The sequence below is a fragment of the Cherax quadricarinatus genome, chromosome 14 (genome assembly GCF_038502225.1).
Source record: "Cherax quadricarinatus isolate ZL_2023a chromosome 14, ASM3850222v1, whole genome shotgun sequence".
Classification (NCBI taxonomy): domain Eukaryota; kingdom Metazoa; phylum Arthropoda; class Malacostraca; order Decapoda; family Parastacidae; genus Cherax; species Cherax quadricarinatus.
The window spans coordinates 6121886-6145514 of record NC_091305.1 but is presented as its reverse complement, the minus strand read 5'-3'; the positions used below and the strand labels follow the sequence as shown (position 1 = coordinate 6145514).

The 23629-nt window shown below is 43.7% G+C and overlaps 1 protein-coding gene across 10 annotated transcripts in view; it reads right to left on the bottom strand.

Annotated features, from left to right (window-relative positions):
* LOC128695704 (carboxypeptidase D) overlaps positions 1 to 23629 on the bottom strand; it is a 246567-nt gene that overhangs the window by 120183 nt on the left and 102755 nt on the right. Inside the window, exon 1 of one of the 10 annotated variants that reach the window (XM_053786552.2) lies at positions 5120 to 5313. The exons of 8 other annotated variants lie outside the window; for them this stretch is intronic. The gene's annotated coding sequence lies outside the window, so the exon portion shown is untranslated. Of the gene's footprint in view, positions 1 to 3934; positions 4053 to 5119; positions 5314 to 23629 lie in introns of those variants that run through there. One more of the 10 variants, XM_070084806.1, reaches the window with a different exon arrangement.

The following is a 23629-nucleotide window of genomic DNA, read 5'->3' as shown; positions in this document are numbered from 1 at the left end:
TGAGGAAATCGGTCCCTCAGCCCTGGAGTTGGTGACGAGCACAGTAGTCAAGAAGACTACGGTGATCTTCATATCAATCGGTATGGAAATTCCGGATCAGGAAATCCCTCTCATTTGTGTAAAACTGTATGTGAGGAAATGATCCAGCTCATGGTAAAAAAACAGTTAATGATGCAATTCTGGTCGACGTAAAAAAGGCTGGATATTTCAGCTTGTCAGTAGGTTCCACCCGTGACATTTCACATACTAATCAGTTGACTTTATCAGATGTGTGTCACCCGAAGAGGGTTTATCAAGAGAGATATTTTTAACTTTCCTTGAGCTAAAAGACCACTCAGGAGAAAGCATGACTAACTTAGTTTAACTATCTCACAGCTGAACTTGAAATTGACTTTAGAAAATACCGAGGTCAGTCTTACGACGATGCTGCCAACATGGCTGCTAGATACAACGGTGTGCAGCAAAAAATAATCTGGAAAAAAAAAAAAAATTACAATATTTATTCCATGCGCTCGTCACTTTAAATTTGGTGGGCCGTTCGGTTATTAATTGCTGCCTTGATCCAATGAACTATTTAGGCATTATCAAAGAAATTTATACCTTCTTTTCGGGCTCTACAAAGAGATTGGCAGTTCCAAAATATTTTTTGCAACCGCAGTCAAAAGTGCCTCAATGTTTATCAGACACTAGGTGGGAAGCACATGCAGAAGCCACAGAAGCTATTTTGGAAAGTTACAATGCTGTCACTGACGTTCTCAGTCATTTGTACTCTGATGTTTATGAGAAGACTGATACCAGGCTTCAAGTTAACAATGTTTTACGGAAAAATGAAGAACTGGATATGCATTTATGCTGCTTTTTGGACCTGTGTGCCAAGCCATTTTCACATGGTCACCAAGGCCACCCGGAAATCAGAACTGTTATTAAGTGCTTTTGCATGTTTGTACAGTTCACTTCATGATTTTTTTTAAGCAAAGTTAGAGAAGATTTTGATAAGGTTGAGCAACAAGCAAAAGCCACCTTGACAAATGTTAACTATGGAACCGTCTCAAAGAGTAAGGGAACGGCAAGAAATGACGGAAGTGCACCTGGTCCTGATGCCTTAGATGAACTCTCTCCAAAAGTTTAGGATAGAATCGTTTATTCCTTTATTAGATGCACAATTTAAGAAGAGCCGTTGTATACAGTGATGTTGCATAAATGTTTTCTTTTATTGTTAATCTGACAGTATCTAAGCAAGAAATATAGCAGTGTGTTGAACTGTTGATGGAAGCATAACCCAGATGTTCGGTTACTGCAAAAGCTTTTCACAGTGTTAATTTTAACATTTATTCTTTGTTTCCCAATCACTACGATATATTCAACAATAACATATGTCCCCTAGGAGGAGGAACTGTGAATTGCGGAATTTCAAACACCCGTCATTATCCTCGTCTTGACTGAATCTTGTTTACATCATTCTCTAGTGGTGAGGCTTGGGTACTAGGAGGCGCCTCATTAGTGGCATAGCCTAGGGCCTCTCCATCTAAATCCGGCACTGTCATTATACTAGGAGTAATCTTGCAATGAACTGGTAAACTACATTAAAATAAACTTGAAGAGAAGCAAGGTGGATGGTGTCTGCAAGATGTGCATTTAATTCCTACCGAGAAAATTCGAGACAAATCCGGTAGGTACGAGTCGCTGCTCTGCACATTGGAAAAGCAACTGCATATCCCCCACCATCAGTTGATTTACTGCCGCCAGTGTTTACAACAGAAACTGGCCCAGTTCTAAGCAACGCCATCGCATCAACATCTGTTTTGGGTGTGATGTACCATCCCCCCCCCCAGCGACTAATTCAGAGCTACGTAGTAACCACTGGACAAATTCAAGTCTCGCCGTGTGAGAAAAAGTGATGCACTCGCTATCATGAATATGAGTGAGCGAAGAGTAAGAAGAGAGAAACAGACTGCCTACTTACCGACCGACTGACAATTTTTGTGACAGTAATGCATGGAGGAGGAGGTGTCAGACCTTACAATTTCTCTCGGGATGACCAACAGTAATTTCCGAAATAGAGGGATGTGCAGAGAAGAGACAGACTATGTCTTCCCCACCCACCATCAACCCTCCCTCCTTCCCCAACTCACCCACCATCAACCTACTCTCCATCCCCTACCCACCTCCAGGATGTAGGTCACACGTCCCACCCCACCAACCCACATCACGACCCACTCCCCTCCCGGTACCATACTTCTACCCCCATCACCAACAAAACACCCTCAGCTATCTCTCCTCTACCTTGGCTCTCCATCACAGCCCCCATCACTAACCTCCAGCACCATCCAGTCTAACCTTCCCCAGTCTACCCATTATGTAAATACATAAAACAGGGCAGGAACACTATTTTTGGAGTAAGTGATTAATCATGGTCATAAGTTAATTGACAATTTAAAATGTAATGTATCAGAAGAACGAGTAAGTGTGCGAAACACTGACACTAGTAAAAATGCAATTTCATGGAACTTTGACGAGGTTTCGCCCATACAGACACAAACACCTCTGACTTCCACAATACACACCCCGTACATATACCGATACGTACATATATACATACATATACACGCATACATATGCATGTATACACACATTTTCTTAACATAAATCCTGCAGCAACAGTCGGGTACACACACTCAGCAAGACTTAATTACAAGAAAAAAAAAAAGTGAAATATCTTATATTTGAGATTCTTTGAAAATTACCCTAGAAAAGGGAAGCCATTTATAAATTCAACAATAATTTATGCATTAAATTTAGTGAATTTATAATTTAGATTAATAGAAGGTAATTTATAGACACTAAGTACACTAGTGTAAAGAACTTGCAGATTAAATTTTCGAAACTTGTGGCCATATCAGAGGCGGTGGCCACACCAGAGGCAGTGGCCATATCAGAGGCGGTGGCCACACCAGAGGCGGTGGCCATATCAGAGGCGGTGGCCACACCAGAGGCGGTGGCCACACCAGAGGCGGTGGCCACACCAGAGGCGGTGGCCACACCAGAGGCGGTGGCCACACCAGAGGCGGTGGCCACACCAGAGGCGGTGGCCACACCAGAGGCGGTGGCCACACCAGAGGCGGTGGCCACACTAGAGGCAGTGGCCACACTAGAGGCAGTGGCCACACTAGAGGCAGTGGCCACACCAGAGGCAGTGGCCACACCAGAGGCAGTGGCCACACTAGAGGCGGTGGCCACACTGATGGGAAGGTGTAACTATTACCTGACACACGGTACTCACGCTACTATACGTTTAAACAGAGAATAATATCAGTAGTAATGGAACCAGTTACCCATTAACAGCACAACTAAACTTTCTCTCTCTCTCTATTCCCTCACGTGAATATCTTTCTACTTATTACACGAGACGATTGCAATATACATTTTAAAAGAAATTTGTAAAATACTTTAATGTGACAGTGAAAATAAAGTAATTCCTTCAGTGTTCATAGATAATTGGCCGTGACCGGGTGGCAAAGCTCCCGCTTCACACACGGAGGGCCCGGGTTCGATTCCCGGCGGGGTAGAAACATTTCGACTCGTTTCCTTACACCTGTTGTCCTGTTCACCTAGCAGCAAGTAGGTACCTAGGTGTTAGTCAACTGGTGTGGGTCGCATCCTGGGGGCCAAGATTGAGGACCCCAATGGAAATAAGACAGTCCTCGATGGCGCACTGACTTTCTTGGGTTATCCTGGGTGGCTAACCGCCACACGACTGATGAAACCAGTTAAGAAAAAAAAGTATTGGCCTGAGGGAGGATTGTAAGGTGTCCAGATTCTCCGAGACAGGTGCATGAAGGAGACTCGAGTTTATAAAGGTTACTGAACCTTGTAGTGACACATGGTGTTAACACATAGGGAAAGGGGGGAATACACAACTACACTACCTACGAACCTTCCAAAATTGAAGCGCCGGTGTATGTTCGTGTCAGTCTCAGCAACAGTGATGCAAGTGGTACTGTACCAGGGACTCGCTGCTACTCAACACCGTTAGAATAGCGGTTCATCCAACGGTGATCTCCATAAACGGATTCTTGAGTACTGGTCAAACTTCAAGTTTGCTAAATCCTTTCATTCTATCGTTAAATTTGGATAGTCTTGGTTCCCATACATAAATATATTATAACAGTGGTAATGGTAGTACCAGCAGTTGAGACTTCTAAACAATACTTTGACCGCATCTATACGAGGTGAATGTTTAGATTTCTTTGTTAATCTAAGATTCTCGAAGATTTTTTATTCTCTCGCATAATTTTTGGAATAAATATTGGAATTAACCGAGTAACTATTACAGGAATTGACCCGTTTCCGTTACAGGAGAAACAGTTGGTGATAAAGAACTTTGTTTCCCGTTACAGATGTAATAACGGTGTAGCACACTGCCTTTATGTACATCTTCTGATGTTAATTCTATTATTTAGTTAACTTTAATACGATTTTTGTTCCACAAATCATATATAAAATTACGTTTTCAAGGCTGCGACTTCACTAGTAGCTGCAGGACTGACCTTAACGTGGCAGTACTTGCAACACTTACGCTTAATTGTCAGAGAAGTTAAAACTCTTGAAGAAGAAGCTTATTTGCCTTAGTTAATATAAAGGTTAAGGACTGCAGGCGGGTCATTCAGGCAGTTTCAGTTGTACAAATCAAGAAGACTTAATCGAAGTAAATACAGCTAGCAGTTTAAATATATATGCCCTAAGGAAATACTGGAGGTTGGTGGTCCATTAATAGGCGAGAGATTTCAACGCAGCACCAGACAGCAGCACCAGACAGTAGACAGCAGCACCAGACAGCAGTACCAGACAGAACATTAGTGAGAACACCGTTAGTGTCGCACACCTCTCCCGCTACATACTTTCCGATAGTGTTAACGGGGAGGCGCTAAAGCCGTCTAACGAATGCGAGGGAATTGGGTCTCAACCATGAATGGGAAGGAAACTCAGATTTCTTGGATCGAGAACCCTGCATTATAAAAGTTATGCACACTGTACATCACCGCTCAGCTGCCTCTTCAAAACATCTTGTAAACAGACACATGATGAAGTACATCACAGTGTGTGTTACCAGTCATCTTACCTTGACCTTCCACTCAACCAAATCAACAAGCTGACTATAGCGTAGTGTTTACTGCTGAGATGACCACAAGATCACACAGCAACAATGTTGTCACTGGTGGTGGTGCAGTAAGTCCTGCGTCAGTGCTACACAAGTGAACAACTGTCGCTGCTTAGTGAGGGAACCACACTGAGCAGTTCATCAAACCACCTCCCCCCTCAATTCCCCAGCCACCAACACATCCTCCACCCTCACCTGCCCCCTCCACCTCGACCAACCACGTTAGAAAACGCGGAAGTTGGCTCCCCCCTCCAGGTCTTCTTCCCTGCCTTCCCCATCACCTGCCAAGGCAACACCCATACATCTATACAATATAAACATTGTTAGGTAAGACACATATGCAACAGTTAGGTATCTTTATTATGAAACGTTTCGCCTACACAGTAGGCTTCTTCAGTCGAGTACAGAAAAGTTGATAGAAGCAGAAGATACTTGAAGACGATGTAATCAGTCCATCACCCTTAAAGTTTTGAGGTGGTCAGTCCCTCAGTCTGGAAAAGAGCATTGTTCCATAGTATGAAACAATATTGTTTCATACTATGGAACAATGCTCTTTTCCAGACTGAGGGACTGACCACCTCAAAACTTTAAGGGTGATGGACTGATTACATCGTCTTCAAGTATCTTCTGCTTCTATCAACTTTTCTGTACTCGACTGAAGAAGCCTACTGTGTAGGCGAAACGTTTCATAATAAAGATACCTAACTGTTGCATATGTGTCTTACCTAACAACCTGTCGGTGTTTTATACCATTTTAATGTTCAATATAAACATTGTCGGTTTGTATAACACGGTGAACATACACAAATAGATTACTTTTCATCTAATTATTGGACTCAATAACAATAGATAATTAATTAGTGCATAGGTGTATGACCCACCTAAATAATTTATCTCCACCCCTACATCACCGCCCTCACCTCCAGCCAGGCCCAGACTCGTAAATGTTCTATGGAGAGGGAGTCTAGACACAGGGATCATCCCTCAGTCACTAAAAACAGATATAGCCTCACTCCACAAAGATGGCAGTAAAGTAATTACAAAGAATTACAGACTGATAGCACTAACGTCCACATCATAAATATCTTTAAAAGGGTTCTAAGAAGCAAGATCGCAACCCACTTAGCTACCCATCAGTTGCACAACCCAGGGCAACATGGGTTTAGAGCAGTCGCTCCTGCTTCTCACAACTACTAGACCACTATGGCATGGTCTTCGATGCACTGGAGGACAAACAAAATGCAGACTTTGAGAAAGATTCGACAAGTGCGATCATGGTGTAATAGCGCACAAAAATGTGTGATAAAGGAATAACACGAAAAGTGGGTAGATGGATCTATAACTTCCTAACAAACAGAACACAAAGAGTAATAGTAAACAGAATAAAGCCAGAGGCAGCTACAGTGGAAAGCTCTGTTCCACAAGATACAATACTCGCTCCCATCCTGTTCCTCATCCTCATATCTGACATCGACAGAAATGAAAATCATAGCACTGTCTTTCTTTGCTGATACCAGAATTTGCATGACAGTGTCGTCCACTGAAGACACTGCAAATCCACAACCAGACATTAACCAAGTCTTCAAATTGGCCACAGAAAACAATATGAAGTTCAGTGAGGACAAATTTTAATTACTCATGTATGGAAAACTTGAGAAAATAAAACTATATCGTAATACTATAAAACAAATTCTAACCATATAATAAAGCGAAAATTAATGTGAAAGACCTGGGAGTGGTAATGTCAGAGAATCTCACTTTCTAAGATCACAACAATGTATCTGTCACATCTGCTAGGAGAATGATAGGATGGATAATGAGAACCTTCAAACCAAAGGATGCCAAGCCAATGATGATTCCCTTCCAATAACTTGTTCTTTCTAGGCTAGAATTCTGCTGTACAATAATGCCCCCCTTTCAAGGAAGGCGAAATTGCAGATCTGGAGAATATACAGAGAATTTTCATTTTCACTGACCTGTACTCCTTGGAATGCAGGCGATAAAGATAAATTATAATTTACAACTGAAATTTTTTAGAGGGACTAGTCCCAAATCTGCCCACGGAAATCACTCCCTAAGAAAGCAAAATACTCAGCAGGCGATGCAACATCTCTCCAGTGAAAATCAGAGGTGCCATGAGTATGCTAAGAGACAACACACTAAGTGTCAGGGCCCAAGACTGTTCAACTGCCTCCCAGCATACATAAGGGGGATTACCAATAGACCCCTGGCTGTCTTCAAGCAGGCACTGGACAGGCACCTAAAGTCAGTACCTGACCAGCCGGACTGTGGTTCATACACTGGATTGCGTGTGGTTGATGAGGCCCTCACCCACTACGAGGCCGGTCTCAGACCGGACCGCGGGGGCGTTGACCCCCGAAACCCTCTTCAGGTATATTCCAGGTATGGACCGGGCAACGGGGGCGCTGACCCCCGGAACACCCTTCATTTAGACCACTCCCATCAACACTCTCACCACCATCCCCAACACCCTCACCACCATCCCCAACACCCTCACCCTTACCACCATCCCCAACACCCTCACCACCATCCCCAACACCCTCACCACCATCTCCAACACCCTCAACACCATCCCCAATACCACCACCCTCACCACCATCCCCAACACCCTCACCACCATCTCCAACACCCTCACCACCATCCCCAATACCACCACCCTCACCACCATCCCCAACACCCTCACCACCATCCCCAACATCCACACCCTTATCACCATCCCGAACACCCTCACCACCATCCCCAACACCCTCACCACCATCTCCAACACCCTTACCACCATCCCCAACACCACCACCCTCACCACCATCCCCAATACCCTCACCACCATCCCCAACATCCATACCCTTACCACCATCCCCAACACCAACACCAACACCCTTACCACCATCCCCAATATCCACACCCTTACCACCATCCCCAACATCCTTACCACCATCCCCAACACCCTCACCACCATCCCCAACACCAACACCCTTACCACCATCCCCAACACCCTTACCACCCTCCCAACACCCTCACTACCATCCCCAACACCCACACCCTCACCATCATCCCCAACACCAACACCCTTACCACCATACCCAACACCCTTACCACCCTCCCAACACCCTCACTACCATCCCCAACACCCACACCCTCACCATCATCCCCAACACCAACACCCTTACCACCATACCCAACACCCTCGCCACCAGAATGGGGGCTGCTCACCGGGGGTACAGTGTGGGTGACACTGAAGAATTACAACAGTACTGTTGTGATGAATGGTTTGAAAAACCGACAAGTTGAAGATTGAGACACTTATGCAACATATGGGAATCTTTATTCATGAAACGTTTCGCCACACAGTGGCTTCATCAGTCCGATACAAAGTAGAAAGGCGTAAGGAGAGGAGGAGTATGAGGTAATCAGTCCCTCAGCCTGGAGTCGATGTGTTCAGTCCATCAATCTTACATTCTACAAGATTGATGGACTGAACACATCGACTCCAGGCTGAGGGACTGATTACCTCATACTCCTCCTCTCCTTACGCCTTTCTACTTTGTATCGGACTGATGAAGCCACTGTGTGGCGAAACGTTTCATGAATAAAGATTCCCATATGTTGCATAAGTGTCTCAATCTTCAACAGTACTGTTCACGAACTACAAGGCTGGGAAGTGATTATTTCAGCTTTTGTATATAAGTCTACATTCTTCACATATGTTCTTGTATTGATAAAGCCACTGGATGGCGAAACATCTACAAATAAAGACACCCAGATATCACACATGTGTCTAAGTCTTCATTAGAGAGGATCGTGAGTCGGAACTGATACGGTGAGGGAGGTGGTCTCAGAGGGTAAGAAGCAGATGGGAATGTGTGATTATCGGTCTATTTCACTCTTATATGAGGGTTATAAACTACTTTTTTAGGTACAAGGGAACCAATTAAAGTGTGTCGTGAGTAGGGTGGTTGCACTGGGACATTATGGCAACCCGGGAAGAAGTACATTCAGTGGCCACTTAATTAGAAGGGGGCCCTACCCAGTACTAGAATGTCCTGGGTAGGGCCCACTTCTTTAGCTCCAGAGCAGCTTGAATTCTTCGTGGTATGAATTCAACAAGGAGATGTAAACATTCCCTAAACATTATGGTCCATGCTGACACGATAGCATCACCCAGTTGCTGCAAATTTGTCAGCTGCACATTCATGCCATGAATCTCCCGTTCCACTACAGCATAAAGGTGCTCTATTGAATTGAGATCTGGTGACTGTGGAGGCCACTGAAGTACACTGAACTCAGTGTTATGTTCGTGGAACCAGTTTGAGATAACATGTGCTTTGTAACACGGCGTGTTATCCTGCTGGAAGTAGCCCTTGGAAGATGGGTAGACTGGCCATAAAGGGAAGCACAATTGCACATGGTCAGCAACAATATTTGGCATTTAAACGATGCTCACTTGGTATTATGGTGCTTAATATGTGCCAGGAAAACATTCCCCATACCGTTACACCACCAGCAGCTTGAACCATTAAAACAAGGCAGGATGGATCCATGGATTCATGTAGCTTATGCTAAATTCTGACTCTATCTGCATGTTGCAGCAGAAATCGCAATTCGTCAGGCCAGGTGACGTTTTTTCAATCAAAACTGTCCAGTTTTGATGAGCCTGTGCCCACTGTAGCCTCAGTTTCCCGTTCTTAACAGATAGGAGTGGAACCCGTTTTTGTCTTTTGGTGTAACCCATCCACTTCAAGGTTCGACGTCTTTTGCGATCAGAGATGCTCTTCTGTAACCACTGTTGTAATGCATGGTTATTAGAGTTACTGTCACCTTCCTGTCAGCTTGAACCAGTCTAGCCATTCTCCTCTGACCTCTCTCATTAATAAGGCGTTTCTGCCAACAGAACTGCCGCCCACTGGATGTTTTGTTTTTCGCATCAATCTTAGTTAAGCTCTAGAGATTGCTGAGTGTGAAAATCCCATATCAACAGTTTCTGAGATACTCAGAGCACACCGTCTAGCACCAACAATCATTAGACTGTCAAAGTCACTTAGATCACATTTCTTCCTCATTCTGATGTTCAGTCTGAACAACTGAACCGCTTGATTATATCTGAACGCTTTTAAACTTTGAGGTGCTGCCACATGATTGGCTGTTAAGATATTTGCATCAACGAGCAGGTGTACCTAATAAAGTGGCTACTGAGAGTATGTTGATAGGTAATTCTCATACTGAAAATTTGGTGCAGGCGATGTCGGAAGGTAAGAGAAGGGTGCTCTCTTCTCCCTAGACAGGCCGGGTAGGGACATAGGATTTGGCAGGAATGTGGGGAGAGCAGACTCATGTGTCGAGACTTAAGGCTGGGTTGCCCGTTGTCACAGATGCTGGTCTCGTGAGCGACAAGGTAACGAGTGGAGTGATGACGGTAAAGACAGAGCTTTTGTTTTTTCCAGCGGGTCCCGGAATATTGGGACGAAAGAATGAATTTAAAGAATGAGTAAACTAGGCTGAAGGTACGGAAAGAGGTTGTGATAGTGTTCGGGAGGGAGACAGGAAAGAAAATGTTGTTCAATCGTAGATCTTGTATTTGGGGAGTGAGTTAGACATCAGTATTGGGTTAACTTACTTTTACACGGGTTAAGAAATTTAAAAAATTATGTGGGACTGTATATAAATGAACAAGGTGGAGGCGATGATTGTGAATTCTAAAAGATTGCAGAGTAACATACATAACTGCTTGCAGGAACTCCATCCTTACCACCTTAATGTCTTAAGAGACATTGCAGTTAATATCCTTCAGTATTGTCGTGCGTCTTATTTAGCCAATATTTATTCTTTGACATAGTATCATGTGTTGAGGAGAATGCCATTAAATTCTGCCAGAACTTTTCTGACATTGTATTGCCCTTAATCTATCTTAACAGTAACAAAATTCGTTTCATCTGGTCGTCTAGTTGCTCAGGGGCCTTTATGCGCTGCTCCCATATTGTTATCTCCAGCTTATACAAATTCCTTTTTCTGGACTAGGTGCGCTGTTACTTCAAGCTTCTGGTGAGGAAATCCAACATCCAGCTGCCTCTTTTTCGGCCTAGCTCATATCCTATCAGTGGGCCTATTCAACTATTGAAAAGGAGGCCCTGGTGCTTGGCCTTATACCCAGACATCTCGACACCTTCCAATTCTCGTCTCAGCATGTGGTTCAAGTATACAGCGACCACAACCCATTGGCCTACCTCAGCTCTATGAGAAACAAGAATACTCGTCTCATGCCCTGTGTTGCGACCCCTGAATGGGTCACAATGTATATAATGTATATTACCTGTTCATATAATTTTATATTGCTTATATTTGCGATATTAGCTAAATCGTAAATATATTGCTTTATATTATTTGACTTAGTTATATTATTAGGTAGGATGTAACATTTATATATTATTCAGTGCTCATAGTTCGTGAGTGTTAAATAGCTGATGGCATTGTCTAACAATCGTTTCGCTCGTTATGCTGCCGGCTTCTCTGTGTTGCTGGGCAGCAGCAGCATGGAGAGTCACGTGATCAGGGGGGATCACACCTCACCTGGAGAGAGTCTAGCTGGCCTGCGTTTCCGATTGTCGGTTGGACGTTGCTTCTAACAAGAGGTCCCACACCAGCTCTCCCTTGTGGGCCCTTGTTGGAAGAACGTCTCTGTCGCTTTTCTGTTGTTGGTTCTGTGTAACTCTGTTCACAGAACATAGACTTAGTGATTTTCGACGTTGTACTGAGGTTGTGTGTCGCAAAGACACTCTGAGAAACTCAGGTCCTGAGCTGTAGCTTCTGACCTATTTTGTACTGGTATCTGTGTACTGTCACAGTCGGGGATTTTCTAATGCTGAACTTAGATTCAGTAGTATGGGAGTTTTGTGACTTTTGTGGAGGATCTGCAGATGGTCCCTACTTAGTGTCGTTATATTATCTCCTTGTTCCTGATTATGTGTCACTGTTGCTTGTTATATTGCTGTTCGGCTTAACAGTCGTTTTATTGTTCAAGCAAGCTGTTCTGATTGCCAGGTTGGTCAAGAAGTTAGTTTATGTGAGGACTTTGTCAGTCACTGGTTAAGTCTAGTCGAGTCTTGACACATAGCGAACTACTTAAAGCACTTACACACATACACACAAACTTACTTGTATATATATGTGTTATGTTATTAAATGTTAACAATGTACCAGACGGTACTTAAAAGCCATAAAGATGTGATATGTACCTTCAGCACAGTACTACTGTACACCAGAGAAGTTATTATTTTAATTATTTGAATTACTATAATTTACTTTGATCTTATACGCCTAGACGACTTTATTATTAATAAACTTATTAAATTTTAATTTCTTTAGTTAGTAGTCTACCAGTAGTAATCCTGAAGCACTATTGAATCTTACTGAATTCTAATGGATAACTGGACCAGGATACTGACTACTTGTTACAAAAACCCAGTAACAGGCTGGATGCTAGAAGGACAGTCCTTTCTAGTATTCACTGGAGATTTCTATGCTTATTAGAAATCGCATTTTTTGCAACACCCTACACCCCTACAACATATCCCTCCATTATATCGTTGATAAGGATAATTTTATTGAACATCAAAATGGTATACAATACCTGTCGGTATTGTATACCATTTTGATGTTCATAATTTTATTGCTGACTCTCTCTACAGGACTTGAATTCAAATGTTAGGATGTGTTATCTTTTATTTACTGTGTGATAGGGTATATGGGTGACTAAGCTCTTTTCTTTACCCTTATAGTCTAATTCATAATAATTTATACGAAAATAAAATATATGAGGTTTATTTTTAGTGAGAGAACAAGTTGTGTCTCGGACGCACCTGGAGTCTACGTGAAGGGCGTTCCAGAGATCAACGCCCCCGCTGCCCATTCCTTGACCAGGCCTCCCAACTAGGCATGATCAACCAGGCTGTTACTGCACACGAAACAAGGTGTTTTGAAGAACATAATTTGCATGTGATCCGGGATTTTTTCTCATGGACCTCTTCACATGTCTCACGGGTATTCCTACATACCATCCTGACCGTATCATATTTGCAATCTGGGTGCCACGATAAATTATTTCCAGTTGAGTGTACCATTCTGCTCTGGGAGAGAAAGGAAGACGCGGAGGTGACTGTTTGAGGGGTGACAGTGGTATACGGGCACTTGAGGTGTAGTTTAATGCTGTCACTTACTATCCCTCAATAACATCTATGGTATATAACACCACACACACACATACTTTTCCAGTTCGAGTACATTTCCTGATCCTCACACAAAGCTTAAATCAGTGTAAGATTCTCGTTTTAAGGTTGCTGTGCAGAGGAACGGATGGTGGGTGATGAGTGGATTATGGGTGGATTATGAGTGGGGTGTGGGTGGGGTTTGGGTGGGGTGTGGGTAGGGAGTGGATAATTGGTGGGGTGTGGGTGGTGTGTGGGGTGTGGGTGGGGTGTGGTTGGAGGTGGGTGTAGGGTGACACTTTATAACCGGTAACTATGTCAGGTCGCTTGACTTCTGCCGTTTTATCTTCAACTCGACACCTTCCTTCCCACCATCAAACAAATACCATGATTTTAAGTGTTCTCACTTTACTATTACCTCCCAGAGCCTCATATTCACTCATCACTCGTTTTATTTTATTTATACAGCTCTTTCTAGTGTTATTTATATTCATCTGCTTAGTGCTATTTATATTTCTCTAGTGTTATTTATATTTATCTGCTAGACTTACTGTCTCACTCTGAGGGCTAGTGCATTGGTGGCCACATTAGTTATGTTCTGTGCCATGCTGGCATCTACCCAGTGACGGATGCCTAAGTTTGGCTATTAGAGCCCTTTTTGTGGATGGTGGTGAGGCATACGAAGAGTTTATTCATGTATACACAAATACAGTTAAATAGATTATCATACACAGCAGCATATGTGTAGAGAACCTGGGATAACCCCAAAAAATCAAACAAAGTGGCTTATTTCCATTGGGGTCATTTAACCAACAGCATTTGGTGTTCCCAGGCGGTTACCATCCAAGTAGTAACCAAACTCAACGTTGCCTAACTTCGCTGATCGGACGAGAAGGGATAAGTTACAATTTGTTCAACATATGTCACACACCCATGTTGGCATGCCCTCCCGACCAGTGAACCAGCAGTTAAAAATAAACTTATACTTATCCAAACCTCCCACCACTACAGAAATCAGAATTAGAACTCGCCACATAATACAGGATATAAACAACCACTATTTAAACCTAAAAGATGAATGATCACGTTGACCCTGATCTAAACCTCCATAATCTAACACACAATCAAAACTTATTGGAAAGTAACTGCCTTTATTACACAGCATAACAAGCCAGCACTATCCTGAGCACTGCTCAAAGTCTATCAGTTCTTAACTACAACATCAGGTCCTTAAGCAAACACTATGATGACCTCCTGGCACTCCTTGAGTCACTAAAGACACCCTTCTGCATTATTCTTACTGAGACCTGGCTTAAGCAGGACACAATTGATATCTACCAACTACCAGGATACACAGCAATCCACAACTGCAGACCATACCAAGTTGGGGGTGGTACTGCAATCTATTACTCTAACCAACTATCTTGTATTAGCACTAATTGCTTTAGTGATGAATATGGGGAATGCATTTTTGCTAATTTTACTGTAAAAAACCTCAAGACGCCTGTAACAATCGGTGCCATATACCGGATACCCCACACAAACATCCCAAACTTCAGTGAGAATCTAAAGTCACTAATAGCAAACAGACAAATGAACAAGCACCACCTTCTCTTAGCTGGAGACTTCAACATCAACCTTGGCTTACTAGATGATCAGCCTGTAACTGATTTCAGCAACAATATGAACAACACACTTCTCATACCAACAATAACTAAACCAACCAGGCTCACTGAGACAAGTGCAACCATAATAGACCACATATGGACCAATATACTAGCCCCCCTTAAATCAGGAATAATCACAGACAGCACTACTGACCACTACCCAACCTTCCTCTTAACAAACATTAGTAAGCCACCACTCGAATACAACAAAGTTTCATTTAGACTCCATGACGAGGCCTCAATAAGGAATTTCACAGCAGACCTAGACACTGTTGACTGGCCTACAAAATTCTCCAATGCCAATGGTATTGACGATTGGACAGACATTTTTCTTTACAAAATACTTAGACTATACAACAAACATTGTCCTATAAAAACGAAACAGATCACGAATAAACGGCTTGGTTGCCCATGGCTAACCAGCACCATTCTGAAATCCATTGATAAGAAACACCAATATGAAAAGCAATGTAGACAGGGCTTAATACACAAAGATATTCTTAAACAATATTCAACAGTTCTCACCAAATTAATAAAGAAAGCCAAACAACTGTACTACTCCAGCAGATTCACTGACACAAGAGAAGATATAAAAAAGACCTGGAAAACACTTTCCCACATTCTGGGGACCCACAAACTGAAAGAAAACAAGAATATTGTTCTAACTAAACCTATATGAAACACCACTGCATCCCACTGACACAGCTAACAAGATAAACGACTTCTTCTCAAACATAGGATCTAATCTCGCCAGTAAAATCCCACGTACCAATGCCCGTGCCGGGGACTACCTAGATGGGAATTTCCCAAATTCCTTCTATCGTGTACCAACTGAGCCCACGGAAGTCACCGCCATCATAAAGTCACTTAAAAATAACTCAGGGAATCTGTCTCACGTCCCACCATTATTGTACAAGCGAGCGGCCCATGTCCTTTCGCATGCTATTACATTACTTTTTAACAAGTCACTAGAAACTAGCACTTTCCCGAAACTACTCAAGATGGCAAGGGTTACACCAATACATAAAGGTGGTGACCCTACAGACGTAAACAACTATAGGCCAATATCAAACTTACCATTGCTATCCAAAATCTTCGAGAAACTCGTGCACAGGAGACTATATTCATCTATAACGTCACAAAACATACTCAACCCCTGCCAATTTGGATTCAGGAAAAATAAAAGCACTAATGATGCAATTATAAAAATGCTAGACCTGCTTTACACAGCATTGGAAAATAAGGAATATCCGCTAGGAATTTTTATTGACCTAAGAAAAGCGTTTGACACAGTAGACCACGGCATCCTACTCCACAAACTTGACCACTATGGTATAAGAGGCCATGCGCTTGCATATTTTAAATCCTACCTTTCTAATAGGTATCAGTATGTCACCATTAAAGACACAGCCTCATCAATATGGCCACTTGATACTGGAGTTCTGCAGGGAAGTGTCCTTGGACCCCTGCTCTTCCTCATTTACATCAATGATCTTCAAAACATATCCCAACACCTGAAGCCCATTCTCTTTGCTGACGACACGACTTATGTCATCTCCCACCCTAATCTTGCCACCCTCAACACTATTGTTAATGAGGAGCTGCTCAAAATATCGACATGGATGACAGCCAATAAACTTACACTTAACACTGGCAAAACCTACTATATTATGTTTAGTAGCAGAGCAGGTGTTGCGCAACAACATTAAGATCGACAACACTCTACTTGCCAGACATATTGAGGGCAAATTCCTTGGCCTATACCTCGACAGCAACCCAAATTTCAGCACCCATATCCAACACATAACAAAAAAAGTATCCAAAACGGTGGGGATCCTCTCCAAGATATGATACTACATACCGCAAACTGCCCTTCTCACACTATACCATTCACTTATATATCCATACCTCACCTATGCTATCTGTGCTTGGGGTTCAACTGCAGCAACACACCTAAAGCCAATAATAACCCAACAAAAAGCCGCAGTCAGAATAATCACTAAATCTCATCCCTGGCAACACCCCCCCACTCTTCATAGATCTAAACTTACTCCCTGTTCAGAACATCCACACTTACTACTGTGCAATCTATATATGCAGGACCTTAAATTCCAATATTAACCTTGACCTAAAACGCTTTCTTGATAGTTGTGACAGGATCCACAGGTATAACACCAGACACAAACATCTCTACGACATTCCCTGTGTTCGACTAAACCTTTACAAAAATTCAATGTATTTCAAAGGACCCAAAATCTGGAACACCCTACCTGAAAACTCTAGAACTGCAGACACATTCATCACTTTCAAAACTACAGTTAGAAAACATCTTATCTCCCTGATCCACCCCGACAACTAACTACATGATAATCACCTGGTGGTTCACAATTACACTCACTCACCTACTGACTATAAACCCAGAAATACTAATCTTAATCTTAAAATAATAACTCCTAACTAGTCATAAGTTTGCCTATGATACTCCAATATAGACACCTTGTATTGTGCCAAAACAAAAGCATTCACATTGCTAAACTCACAAATTATGATGCAGTCACTTAGCCTTAATACCATAATCTGTAAGGATTTAATGTTAAGAATTAATCTAAGGCTGCTCGAAATGCCTAGCCATGCTAGGTGTCCTAGTGGCCCCCTCTGTAATTAGTATTTTATAACATGTAAACCACACAATACCCAAAACCTGTAAACCCCACATTGTAACCCTTATAGAGAATAAACTTGAATTGAATTGAATTGAATAACAGTTGGGGTCTCACTGTTATGTTAATTACTGATTCATCAGCCAATTATGTGAAGGCCCGCTGACTGTGCAGCGATGTAACATCTCTTACAGCAGACTAGGAAGAATTTTTTTTACCTCTGGTTGAAGACTGTGTTGACAGTGGCTCCTGCTCGTATATACCATCTTGTAAATAATCACTCTATATTGTGTAAATACTTTTACAGACTTTTGGTGAAGGATACACGGATTAAGATGACTTTATCTCTGTTGTTTTGCTTTGTCCCTGCGCTGCCTAGTTGAAAAGTTTGCCGACTTACGAACAGCTGCTATAGGCCCACCAGACATCACTTGTGTTCGTAATATAATCTCTTTGTGACATAAAAAAAAACTGAATATTCTTTTTTTCTACTTACCTCCGCTATTCCCAGTGACTTCTTTTTGTGAGGTATTTACTCTATGATCGCATCTGCGAAATGCATTTGTAATCCACCACCACCACTTCCACCCCCCACCCTCGCCCCTCCCACCCTCCTTGGCCCTTCCCCCTTCCTTCTTCTCCCCTCCCTCGTCCCCTCGGCTCCCCCTACACACTCGTCTTCACCTCAACTTTGGACAGCAAAGTTTGAAGTGTTATGGGAAAACAGAGTAAAGGTGGGAATTATGCAAACTTACTATAATTAGTTTCAAAGAGCCAAGAAGGTATTGACGCTACAGCCAAGACCGTGAATAATACTGACAAGACACTGACAAGACTGACAAGACACTGACAAGACTAACAAGACACTGACAAGACTAACAAGACACTGACAAGACTGACAAGACACTGGCAAGACTGGCTACTAGCAGCCTGGCGGCTAAAGACAACACTGATGAGCCTGGGACAGAGTACACGTTGTTAATTATTGGTTCAAGTCCCCTGGTGTTAGGGGTATATCTGAAATTCTAAAAAATATTAACAAAATTTTGATTCTCGGTCATAAAAAATTCACGTAGACTGTCGACACTTTGATTAACGCCTCACTAAACGCTGAGTCGTATTGTGTTTCAGATAGACTGACCCCTTGGTGAAGCTCTGTGATTCTTCACCTTCTCCTGTGTCGGTGCTTGTGGTGCCTCCACCACAAGCACCACCACAGGCGCCGCCACCACCACCATCACCACCACCACGAGCACCACCACCACAACCAACACCACCCCCGAACACCATCGCCACCACCACCATCAGCACCACCACGATCACCACCACCACAACCAGCACTACCCCAAGCATCATCACCACCACCAATACCACCACCACCAGCACCACCACTAACACCACCACCGACACCATCACCATCAACACCACCACCACCATCGACACCACCCCAAGCACCATCACCACCACCACTAGCAACACGAGAGATGCCAAGCCCATGATGATCCTTTTCAAATCACTTGTTCTCTCTAGGCTGGAATACTGCTGTACATTAACATCTCCATTCAAAGCAGGTGAAATCGCAGATCTAGAGAGTGTACAGAGATCCTTTACTGCACGTAAAAGTTCTGTCAAGCACCTTAACTACTGGGAACGCTTGGAAGCACTTGACTTGTACTCGTTGGAACGCAGGAGGGAGAGATATATCATAATCTACACTTGGAAAATCTTGGAAGGAATGGTCCCAAATCTGCACACAGAAATCACTCCCTACGAAAGTAAAAGACTGGGCAAGCGATGCAAAATGCCGCCAATAAAAAGTAGGGGCGCCATTGGTACACTAAGGGAAAACACCTTAAGTGTCCGGGGCCCAAAACTGTTCAACAGCCTCCCATCAAGCATTAGGGGAATTGCCAATAAACCCCTGGCTGCCTTCAAGAGAGAGCTGGACAGATACCTAAAGTCAGTGCTGGATCAGCCAGGCTGTAGCTCGTACGTTGGACTGCGTGCGACCAGCAGTAACAGCCTAGTTGATCAGGCCCTGATCCATCGGGAGGCCTGGTCATGGACCGGGCCGAGGGGGCGTTGATCCCCGGAATAACCTCCAGGTAACCATCGACACCAACCCAAGCACCATCATCACCAACACCACCAAGACCGGCACCACCACCACCACCATCGACACCACTACAAGCACCACCACGACTGTCACCACCACAAGCACCACCATCACCACCACAAATAGCACCAACATCACAAACAACGCCACCACCACCAACACCGCCACCATCACCACCACCATCACCAGTACCACTTCGAGTCTCGGTGTCGTGGGAGTGGGCGGTGTCTGAGATGGGGTGGGTGGTGGTTGGAGGATCTGTGTGGTGTGGTGGGTGGGGGTGGGTGGGTTGTGGGTGGGTGGGCGTGGGAGGTTACAGAGGAGAACTAAGTGTAAATCATTGATCACCTTGCACTAGTCTGCCAGCGGAAGATACACTGCCTACCCTCACACACCCGCTACAACACAGGCTGGTTGCAACCTGGCAGGCCCAGCAGCTACAACCTGACAGGCCCAGCAGCTACAACCTGGCAGGCCCAGCAGCTACAACCTGACAGGCCCAGCAGCTACAACCTGGCAGGCCCAGCAGCTAAAACCTAATAGGCCCCAACAACTATAACCTTACAGGCCCAGGAGCTACAACCTGGAAGGCCTAGAAGCTACAACCTGGCAAGCTTTGCAGTCATAGCTTGACTCGATCCTCTGTGTTGCTCGTTGTAATGAGATTTAATGCCATTTAACCTTATAAATAGGAATTATACCAAACTTTCGGTGTATATATACAAAGACGTGTATGTATATATACCGAGATCAACCAGGTTCTCAGCGTATTTACCTGTTTACAGGAAGACTCGCATCTCAATGTACATACAATTGGTAGTAAAAGAAACTGATCAACACTCATTTTCTGGCCAGTGATATTACACTGATTTTAGGGTAAGTTTGTGGTTCTCATATTGTTGAGAAATGGTTTACCAGCTAAGGTTAAAGATTAAATATAGGGGTATTTAGCTTGGAAACACAGCTCATCGCCTGCACAGCCGCCCCTGCAGGCGAGGTGCTGTCATATCTACTTCGCAATGGGCTGTATGATTATAAATTACCCCTAGGGGGTTTTATGCCAGCATATATCAGACACTGATTGCTGACAACACTTACATGTGTGGACTCAGAAGTCCTCACCTCACTGCCGACTATAGGTTGATTACAAGAACTGCGCAGTCCCCTGTATCACAAGGTAATTCATAACCTACTATAACGGGTTTGTTTGGTAAGGTGCTGCAAGCGGGTAGTTAATGATAATACGTCTTCGGAGGCTTCTTCGTTTATTGTTAAGTCGTAGGTGGGTTACAGGCTTGTGTGTTGTGCCCATGGCCCGGGCAGGGCCATGCCCACGAGAGAGAGCTGGGAGGCCTTGTGTCTTGCTGCTAGGCCGCTGTGTGAGTGAGGGTGAGGCAAGTCTGGGCATACTGAAGTGGCAAGGCCTCTAGGTGGCAGCACCAGCATGGCGCAAAATATGAACTAAGCTGGCAGACAGCATGAGCTGTCTGTGCAGACAGTACAGGCTGTCTACATACGCTCGGCCACCTACCGCACGTCGTCCCGACGCGACAATACTGGTAGTAAAAGAAACTCGGTCTCTCTCTCATAGGAACAGGGCACATAACACAAAATAAAAACATATATATACATATGGACATGGAAAAAAAAAACTTCCTACAGGGAGGGAAGAAAAAAACATGTGGGGTGTGCTAAACATCGTGGTCATAGGCAGTGAGCGTCGAAGGGCATCACTGCATGCCTTCCTGCGTCTGGACAGATACTGCAACACGGGAGACATCGCTGCGGCTGAGCTGTGATGTAACAGGGTACGGTCTCCTCTGGAACGGTGAAGCAGACATCGTAGGAGTCGCTGCAGGTTTCACTCAACCTGGGGCACAACATGCTGGTGCCCTCGAGTGAGGCGTCGACAAAACTCGGCAACTGGGCAGGACTTCTGGCAAGCGACTGCTGATGACACGACTTATGTCATCTCTCACCCTAATCTTGCCACCCTCAACACCACTGTGAATGAGGAGCTGATCAAAATATCGACTTGGATGACAGCCAATAAACTTACGCTTAACACTGACAAAACCTACTATATTATGTTTGGTAGCAGAGCAGGAGATGCACAAATTAACATTAAGATTGACAACACTCTAATTACCAGAAATAATGGGGGCAAATTCCTAGGCTTATACCTTGACAACAACCTGAATTTCAGCACCCATATCCAGCATATAACCAAAAAAAGTATCCAAAACGGTTGGGATCCTCTCCAAGATACGATACTACATGCCGCAAAATGCCCTTCTCACACTATACCACTCACTTATTTATCCATACCTCACCTATGCTATTTGTGCTTGGGGATCAACTGCAGCAACACACCTAAAGCCAATAATAACCCAACAAAAAGCTGCAGTAAGAATAATCACTAAATCCCATCCCTGGCAACACCCCCCCCCCACTCTTCATAGACCTAAACTTACTCCCTGTTCAGTACATCCACACTTACTACTGTGCAATCTACATCTACAGGGCCTTAAACTCTAATATCAACCTTGACCTAAAACGCTTTCTTGATAGTTGTGACAGAACCCACAGGCATAACACTAGACACAAACATCTCTACGACATTCCCCGTGTCCGACTAAACCTTTACAAAAATTCAATGTATGTCAAAGGCCCTAAAATCTGGAATACCCTACCTGAGAACTCTAGAACTGCAGACACATTCATCACCTTCAAAACTACCATTAGAAAACATCTTATCTCCCTGATACACCCCGTCAACTAACTACACGAATACCACCTGGTGGTTCACACTTACACTCACTGACTCATTTGACCATAAACAGAAATATTAATCTCAATCTTAAAATAATGAATCCTGTGATACTCCAATACTGAAACTATGTACTGTGCCAAAACAAAAGCATTTACATTGCTAAACTCACAAACTAGTATTTAGTCACTTAGCCATAATACCAACTTACCTCATAATTTGTAATATTTTACAATTAAGAATAAAACTAAGTCTGCCCGAAATGCCTAGCCATGCTAAGCGTTCTAGTGGTACACTCTGTAATCACTATTTTACTACATGTAAACCACACAATAACCAAATTTCTGTAAACTCAGCATTGTAATCCTTATAGAGAATAAACTTTGACTCAGGAGGACACTTCTCGACTGGTACTGTCGCTGGGCTGTCACTGCCGGCGAGCGTGGAGCGAGTTGTGGAGCGAGTCGTGGAGCGAGTCATGGCAGAGACGACTGGGCGAAACATCTGGGAGTCGTAACATCATACACCAGACTGCAGTGAGAGAGCTAGCAGTCAAAGTGACATCTTCTATGTGCAGGCTGCTCACTGAAGCTTGTGACACGAGGCTGACACAGTGTGTCATTCTCTCGACAGTTGGAGTTATAGCAGAGGTTAGTCTAAGCGTCCCCAGACTTGTTTCTCTACATATAACTGCACTCTGACGGTCTGGAGGTGAAGTGAAACAAATCTTGATGGGAATCGTAGCAGGTACGATTCTGCAGAACATCACGAGCGACGAGCATAAAAGCTTTCTGTACAAGAGGGCTCATATGCTCAGGGCTGAGTAATCAGCTGTCAAACACACTGGTCTCACGGGTGACTTAGCACAGTGGTGCTACTCAGGTCTGGCTCAGACCTCACTGGACACACGGAAACTTTACACACCGCAGTACAACATGGCTTAAACTAGCAAATGATGCTTTTCTGTACATAAAACTGACACTAAGACATATCCTAAAATGTGAGAACACTGACTGAGAAGAATTAATTAACACACGACATA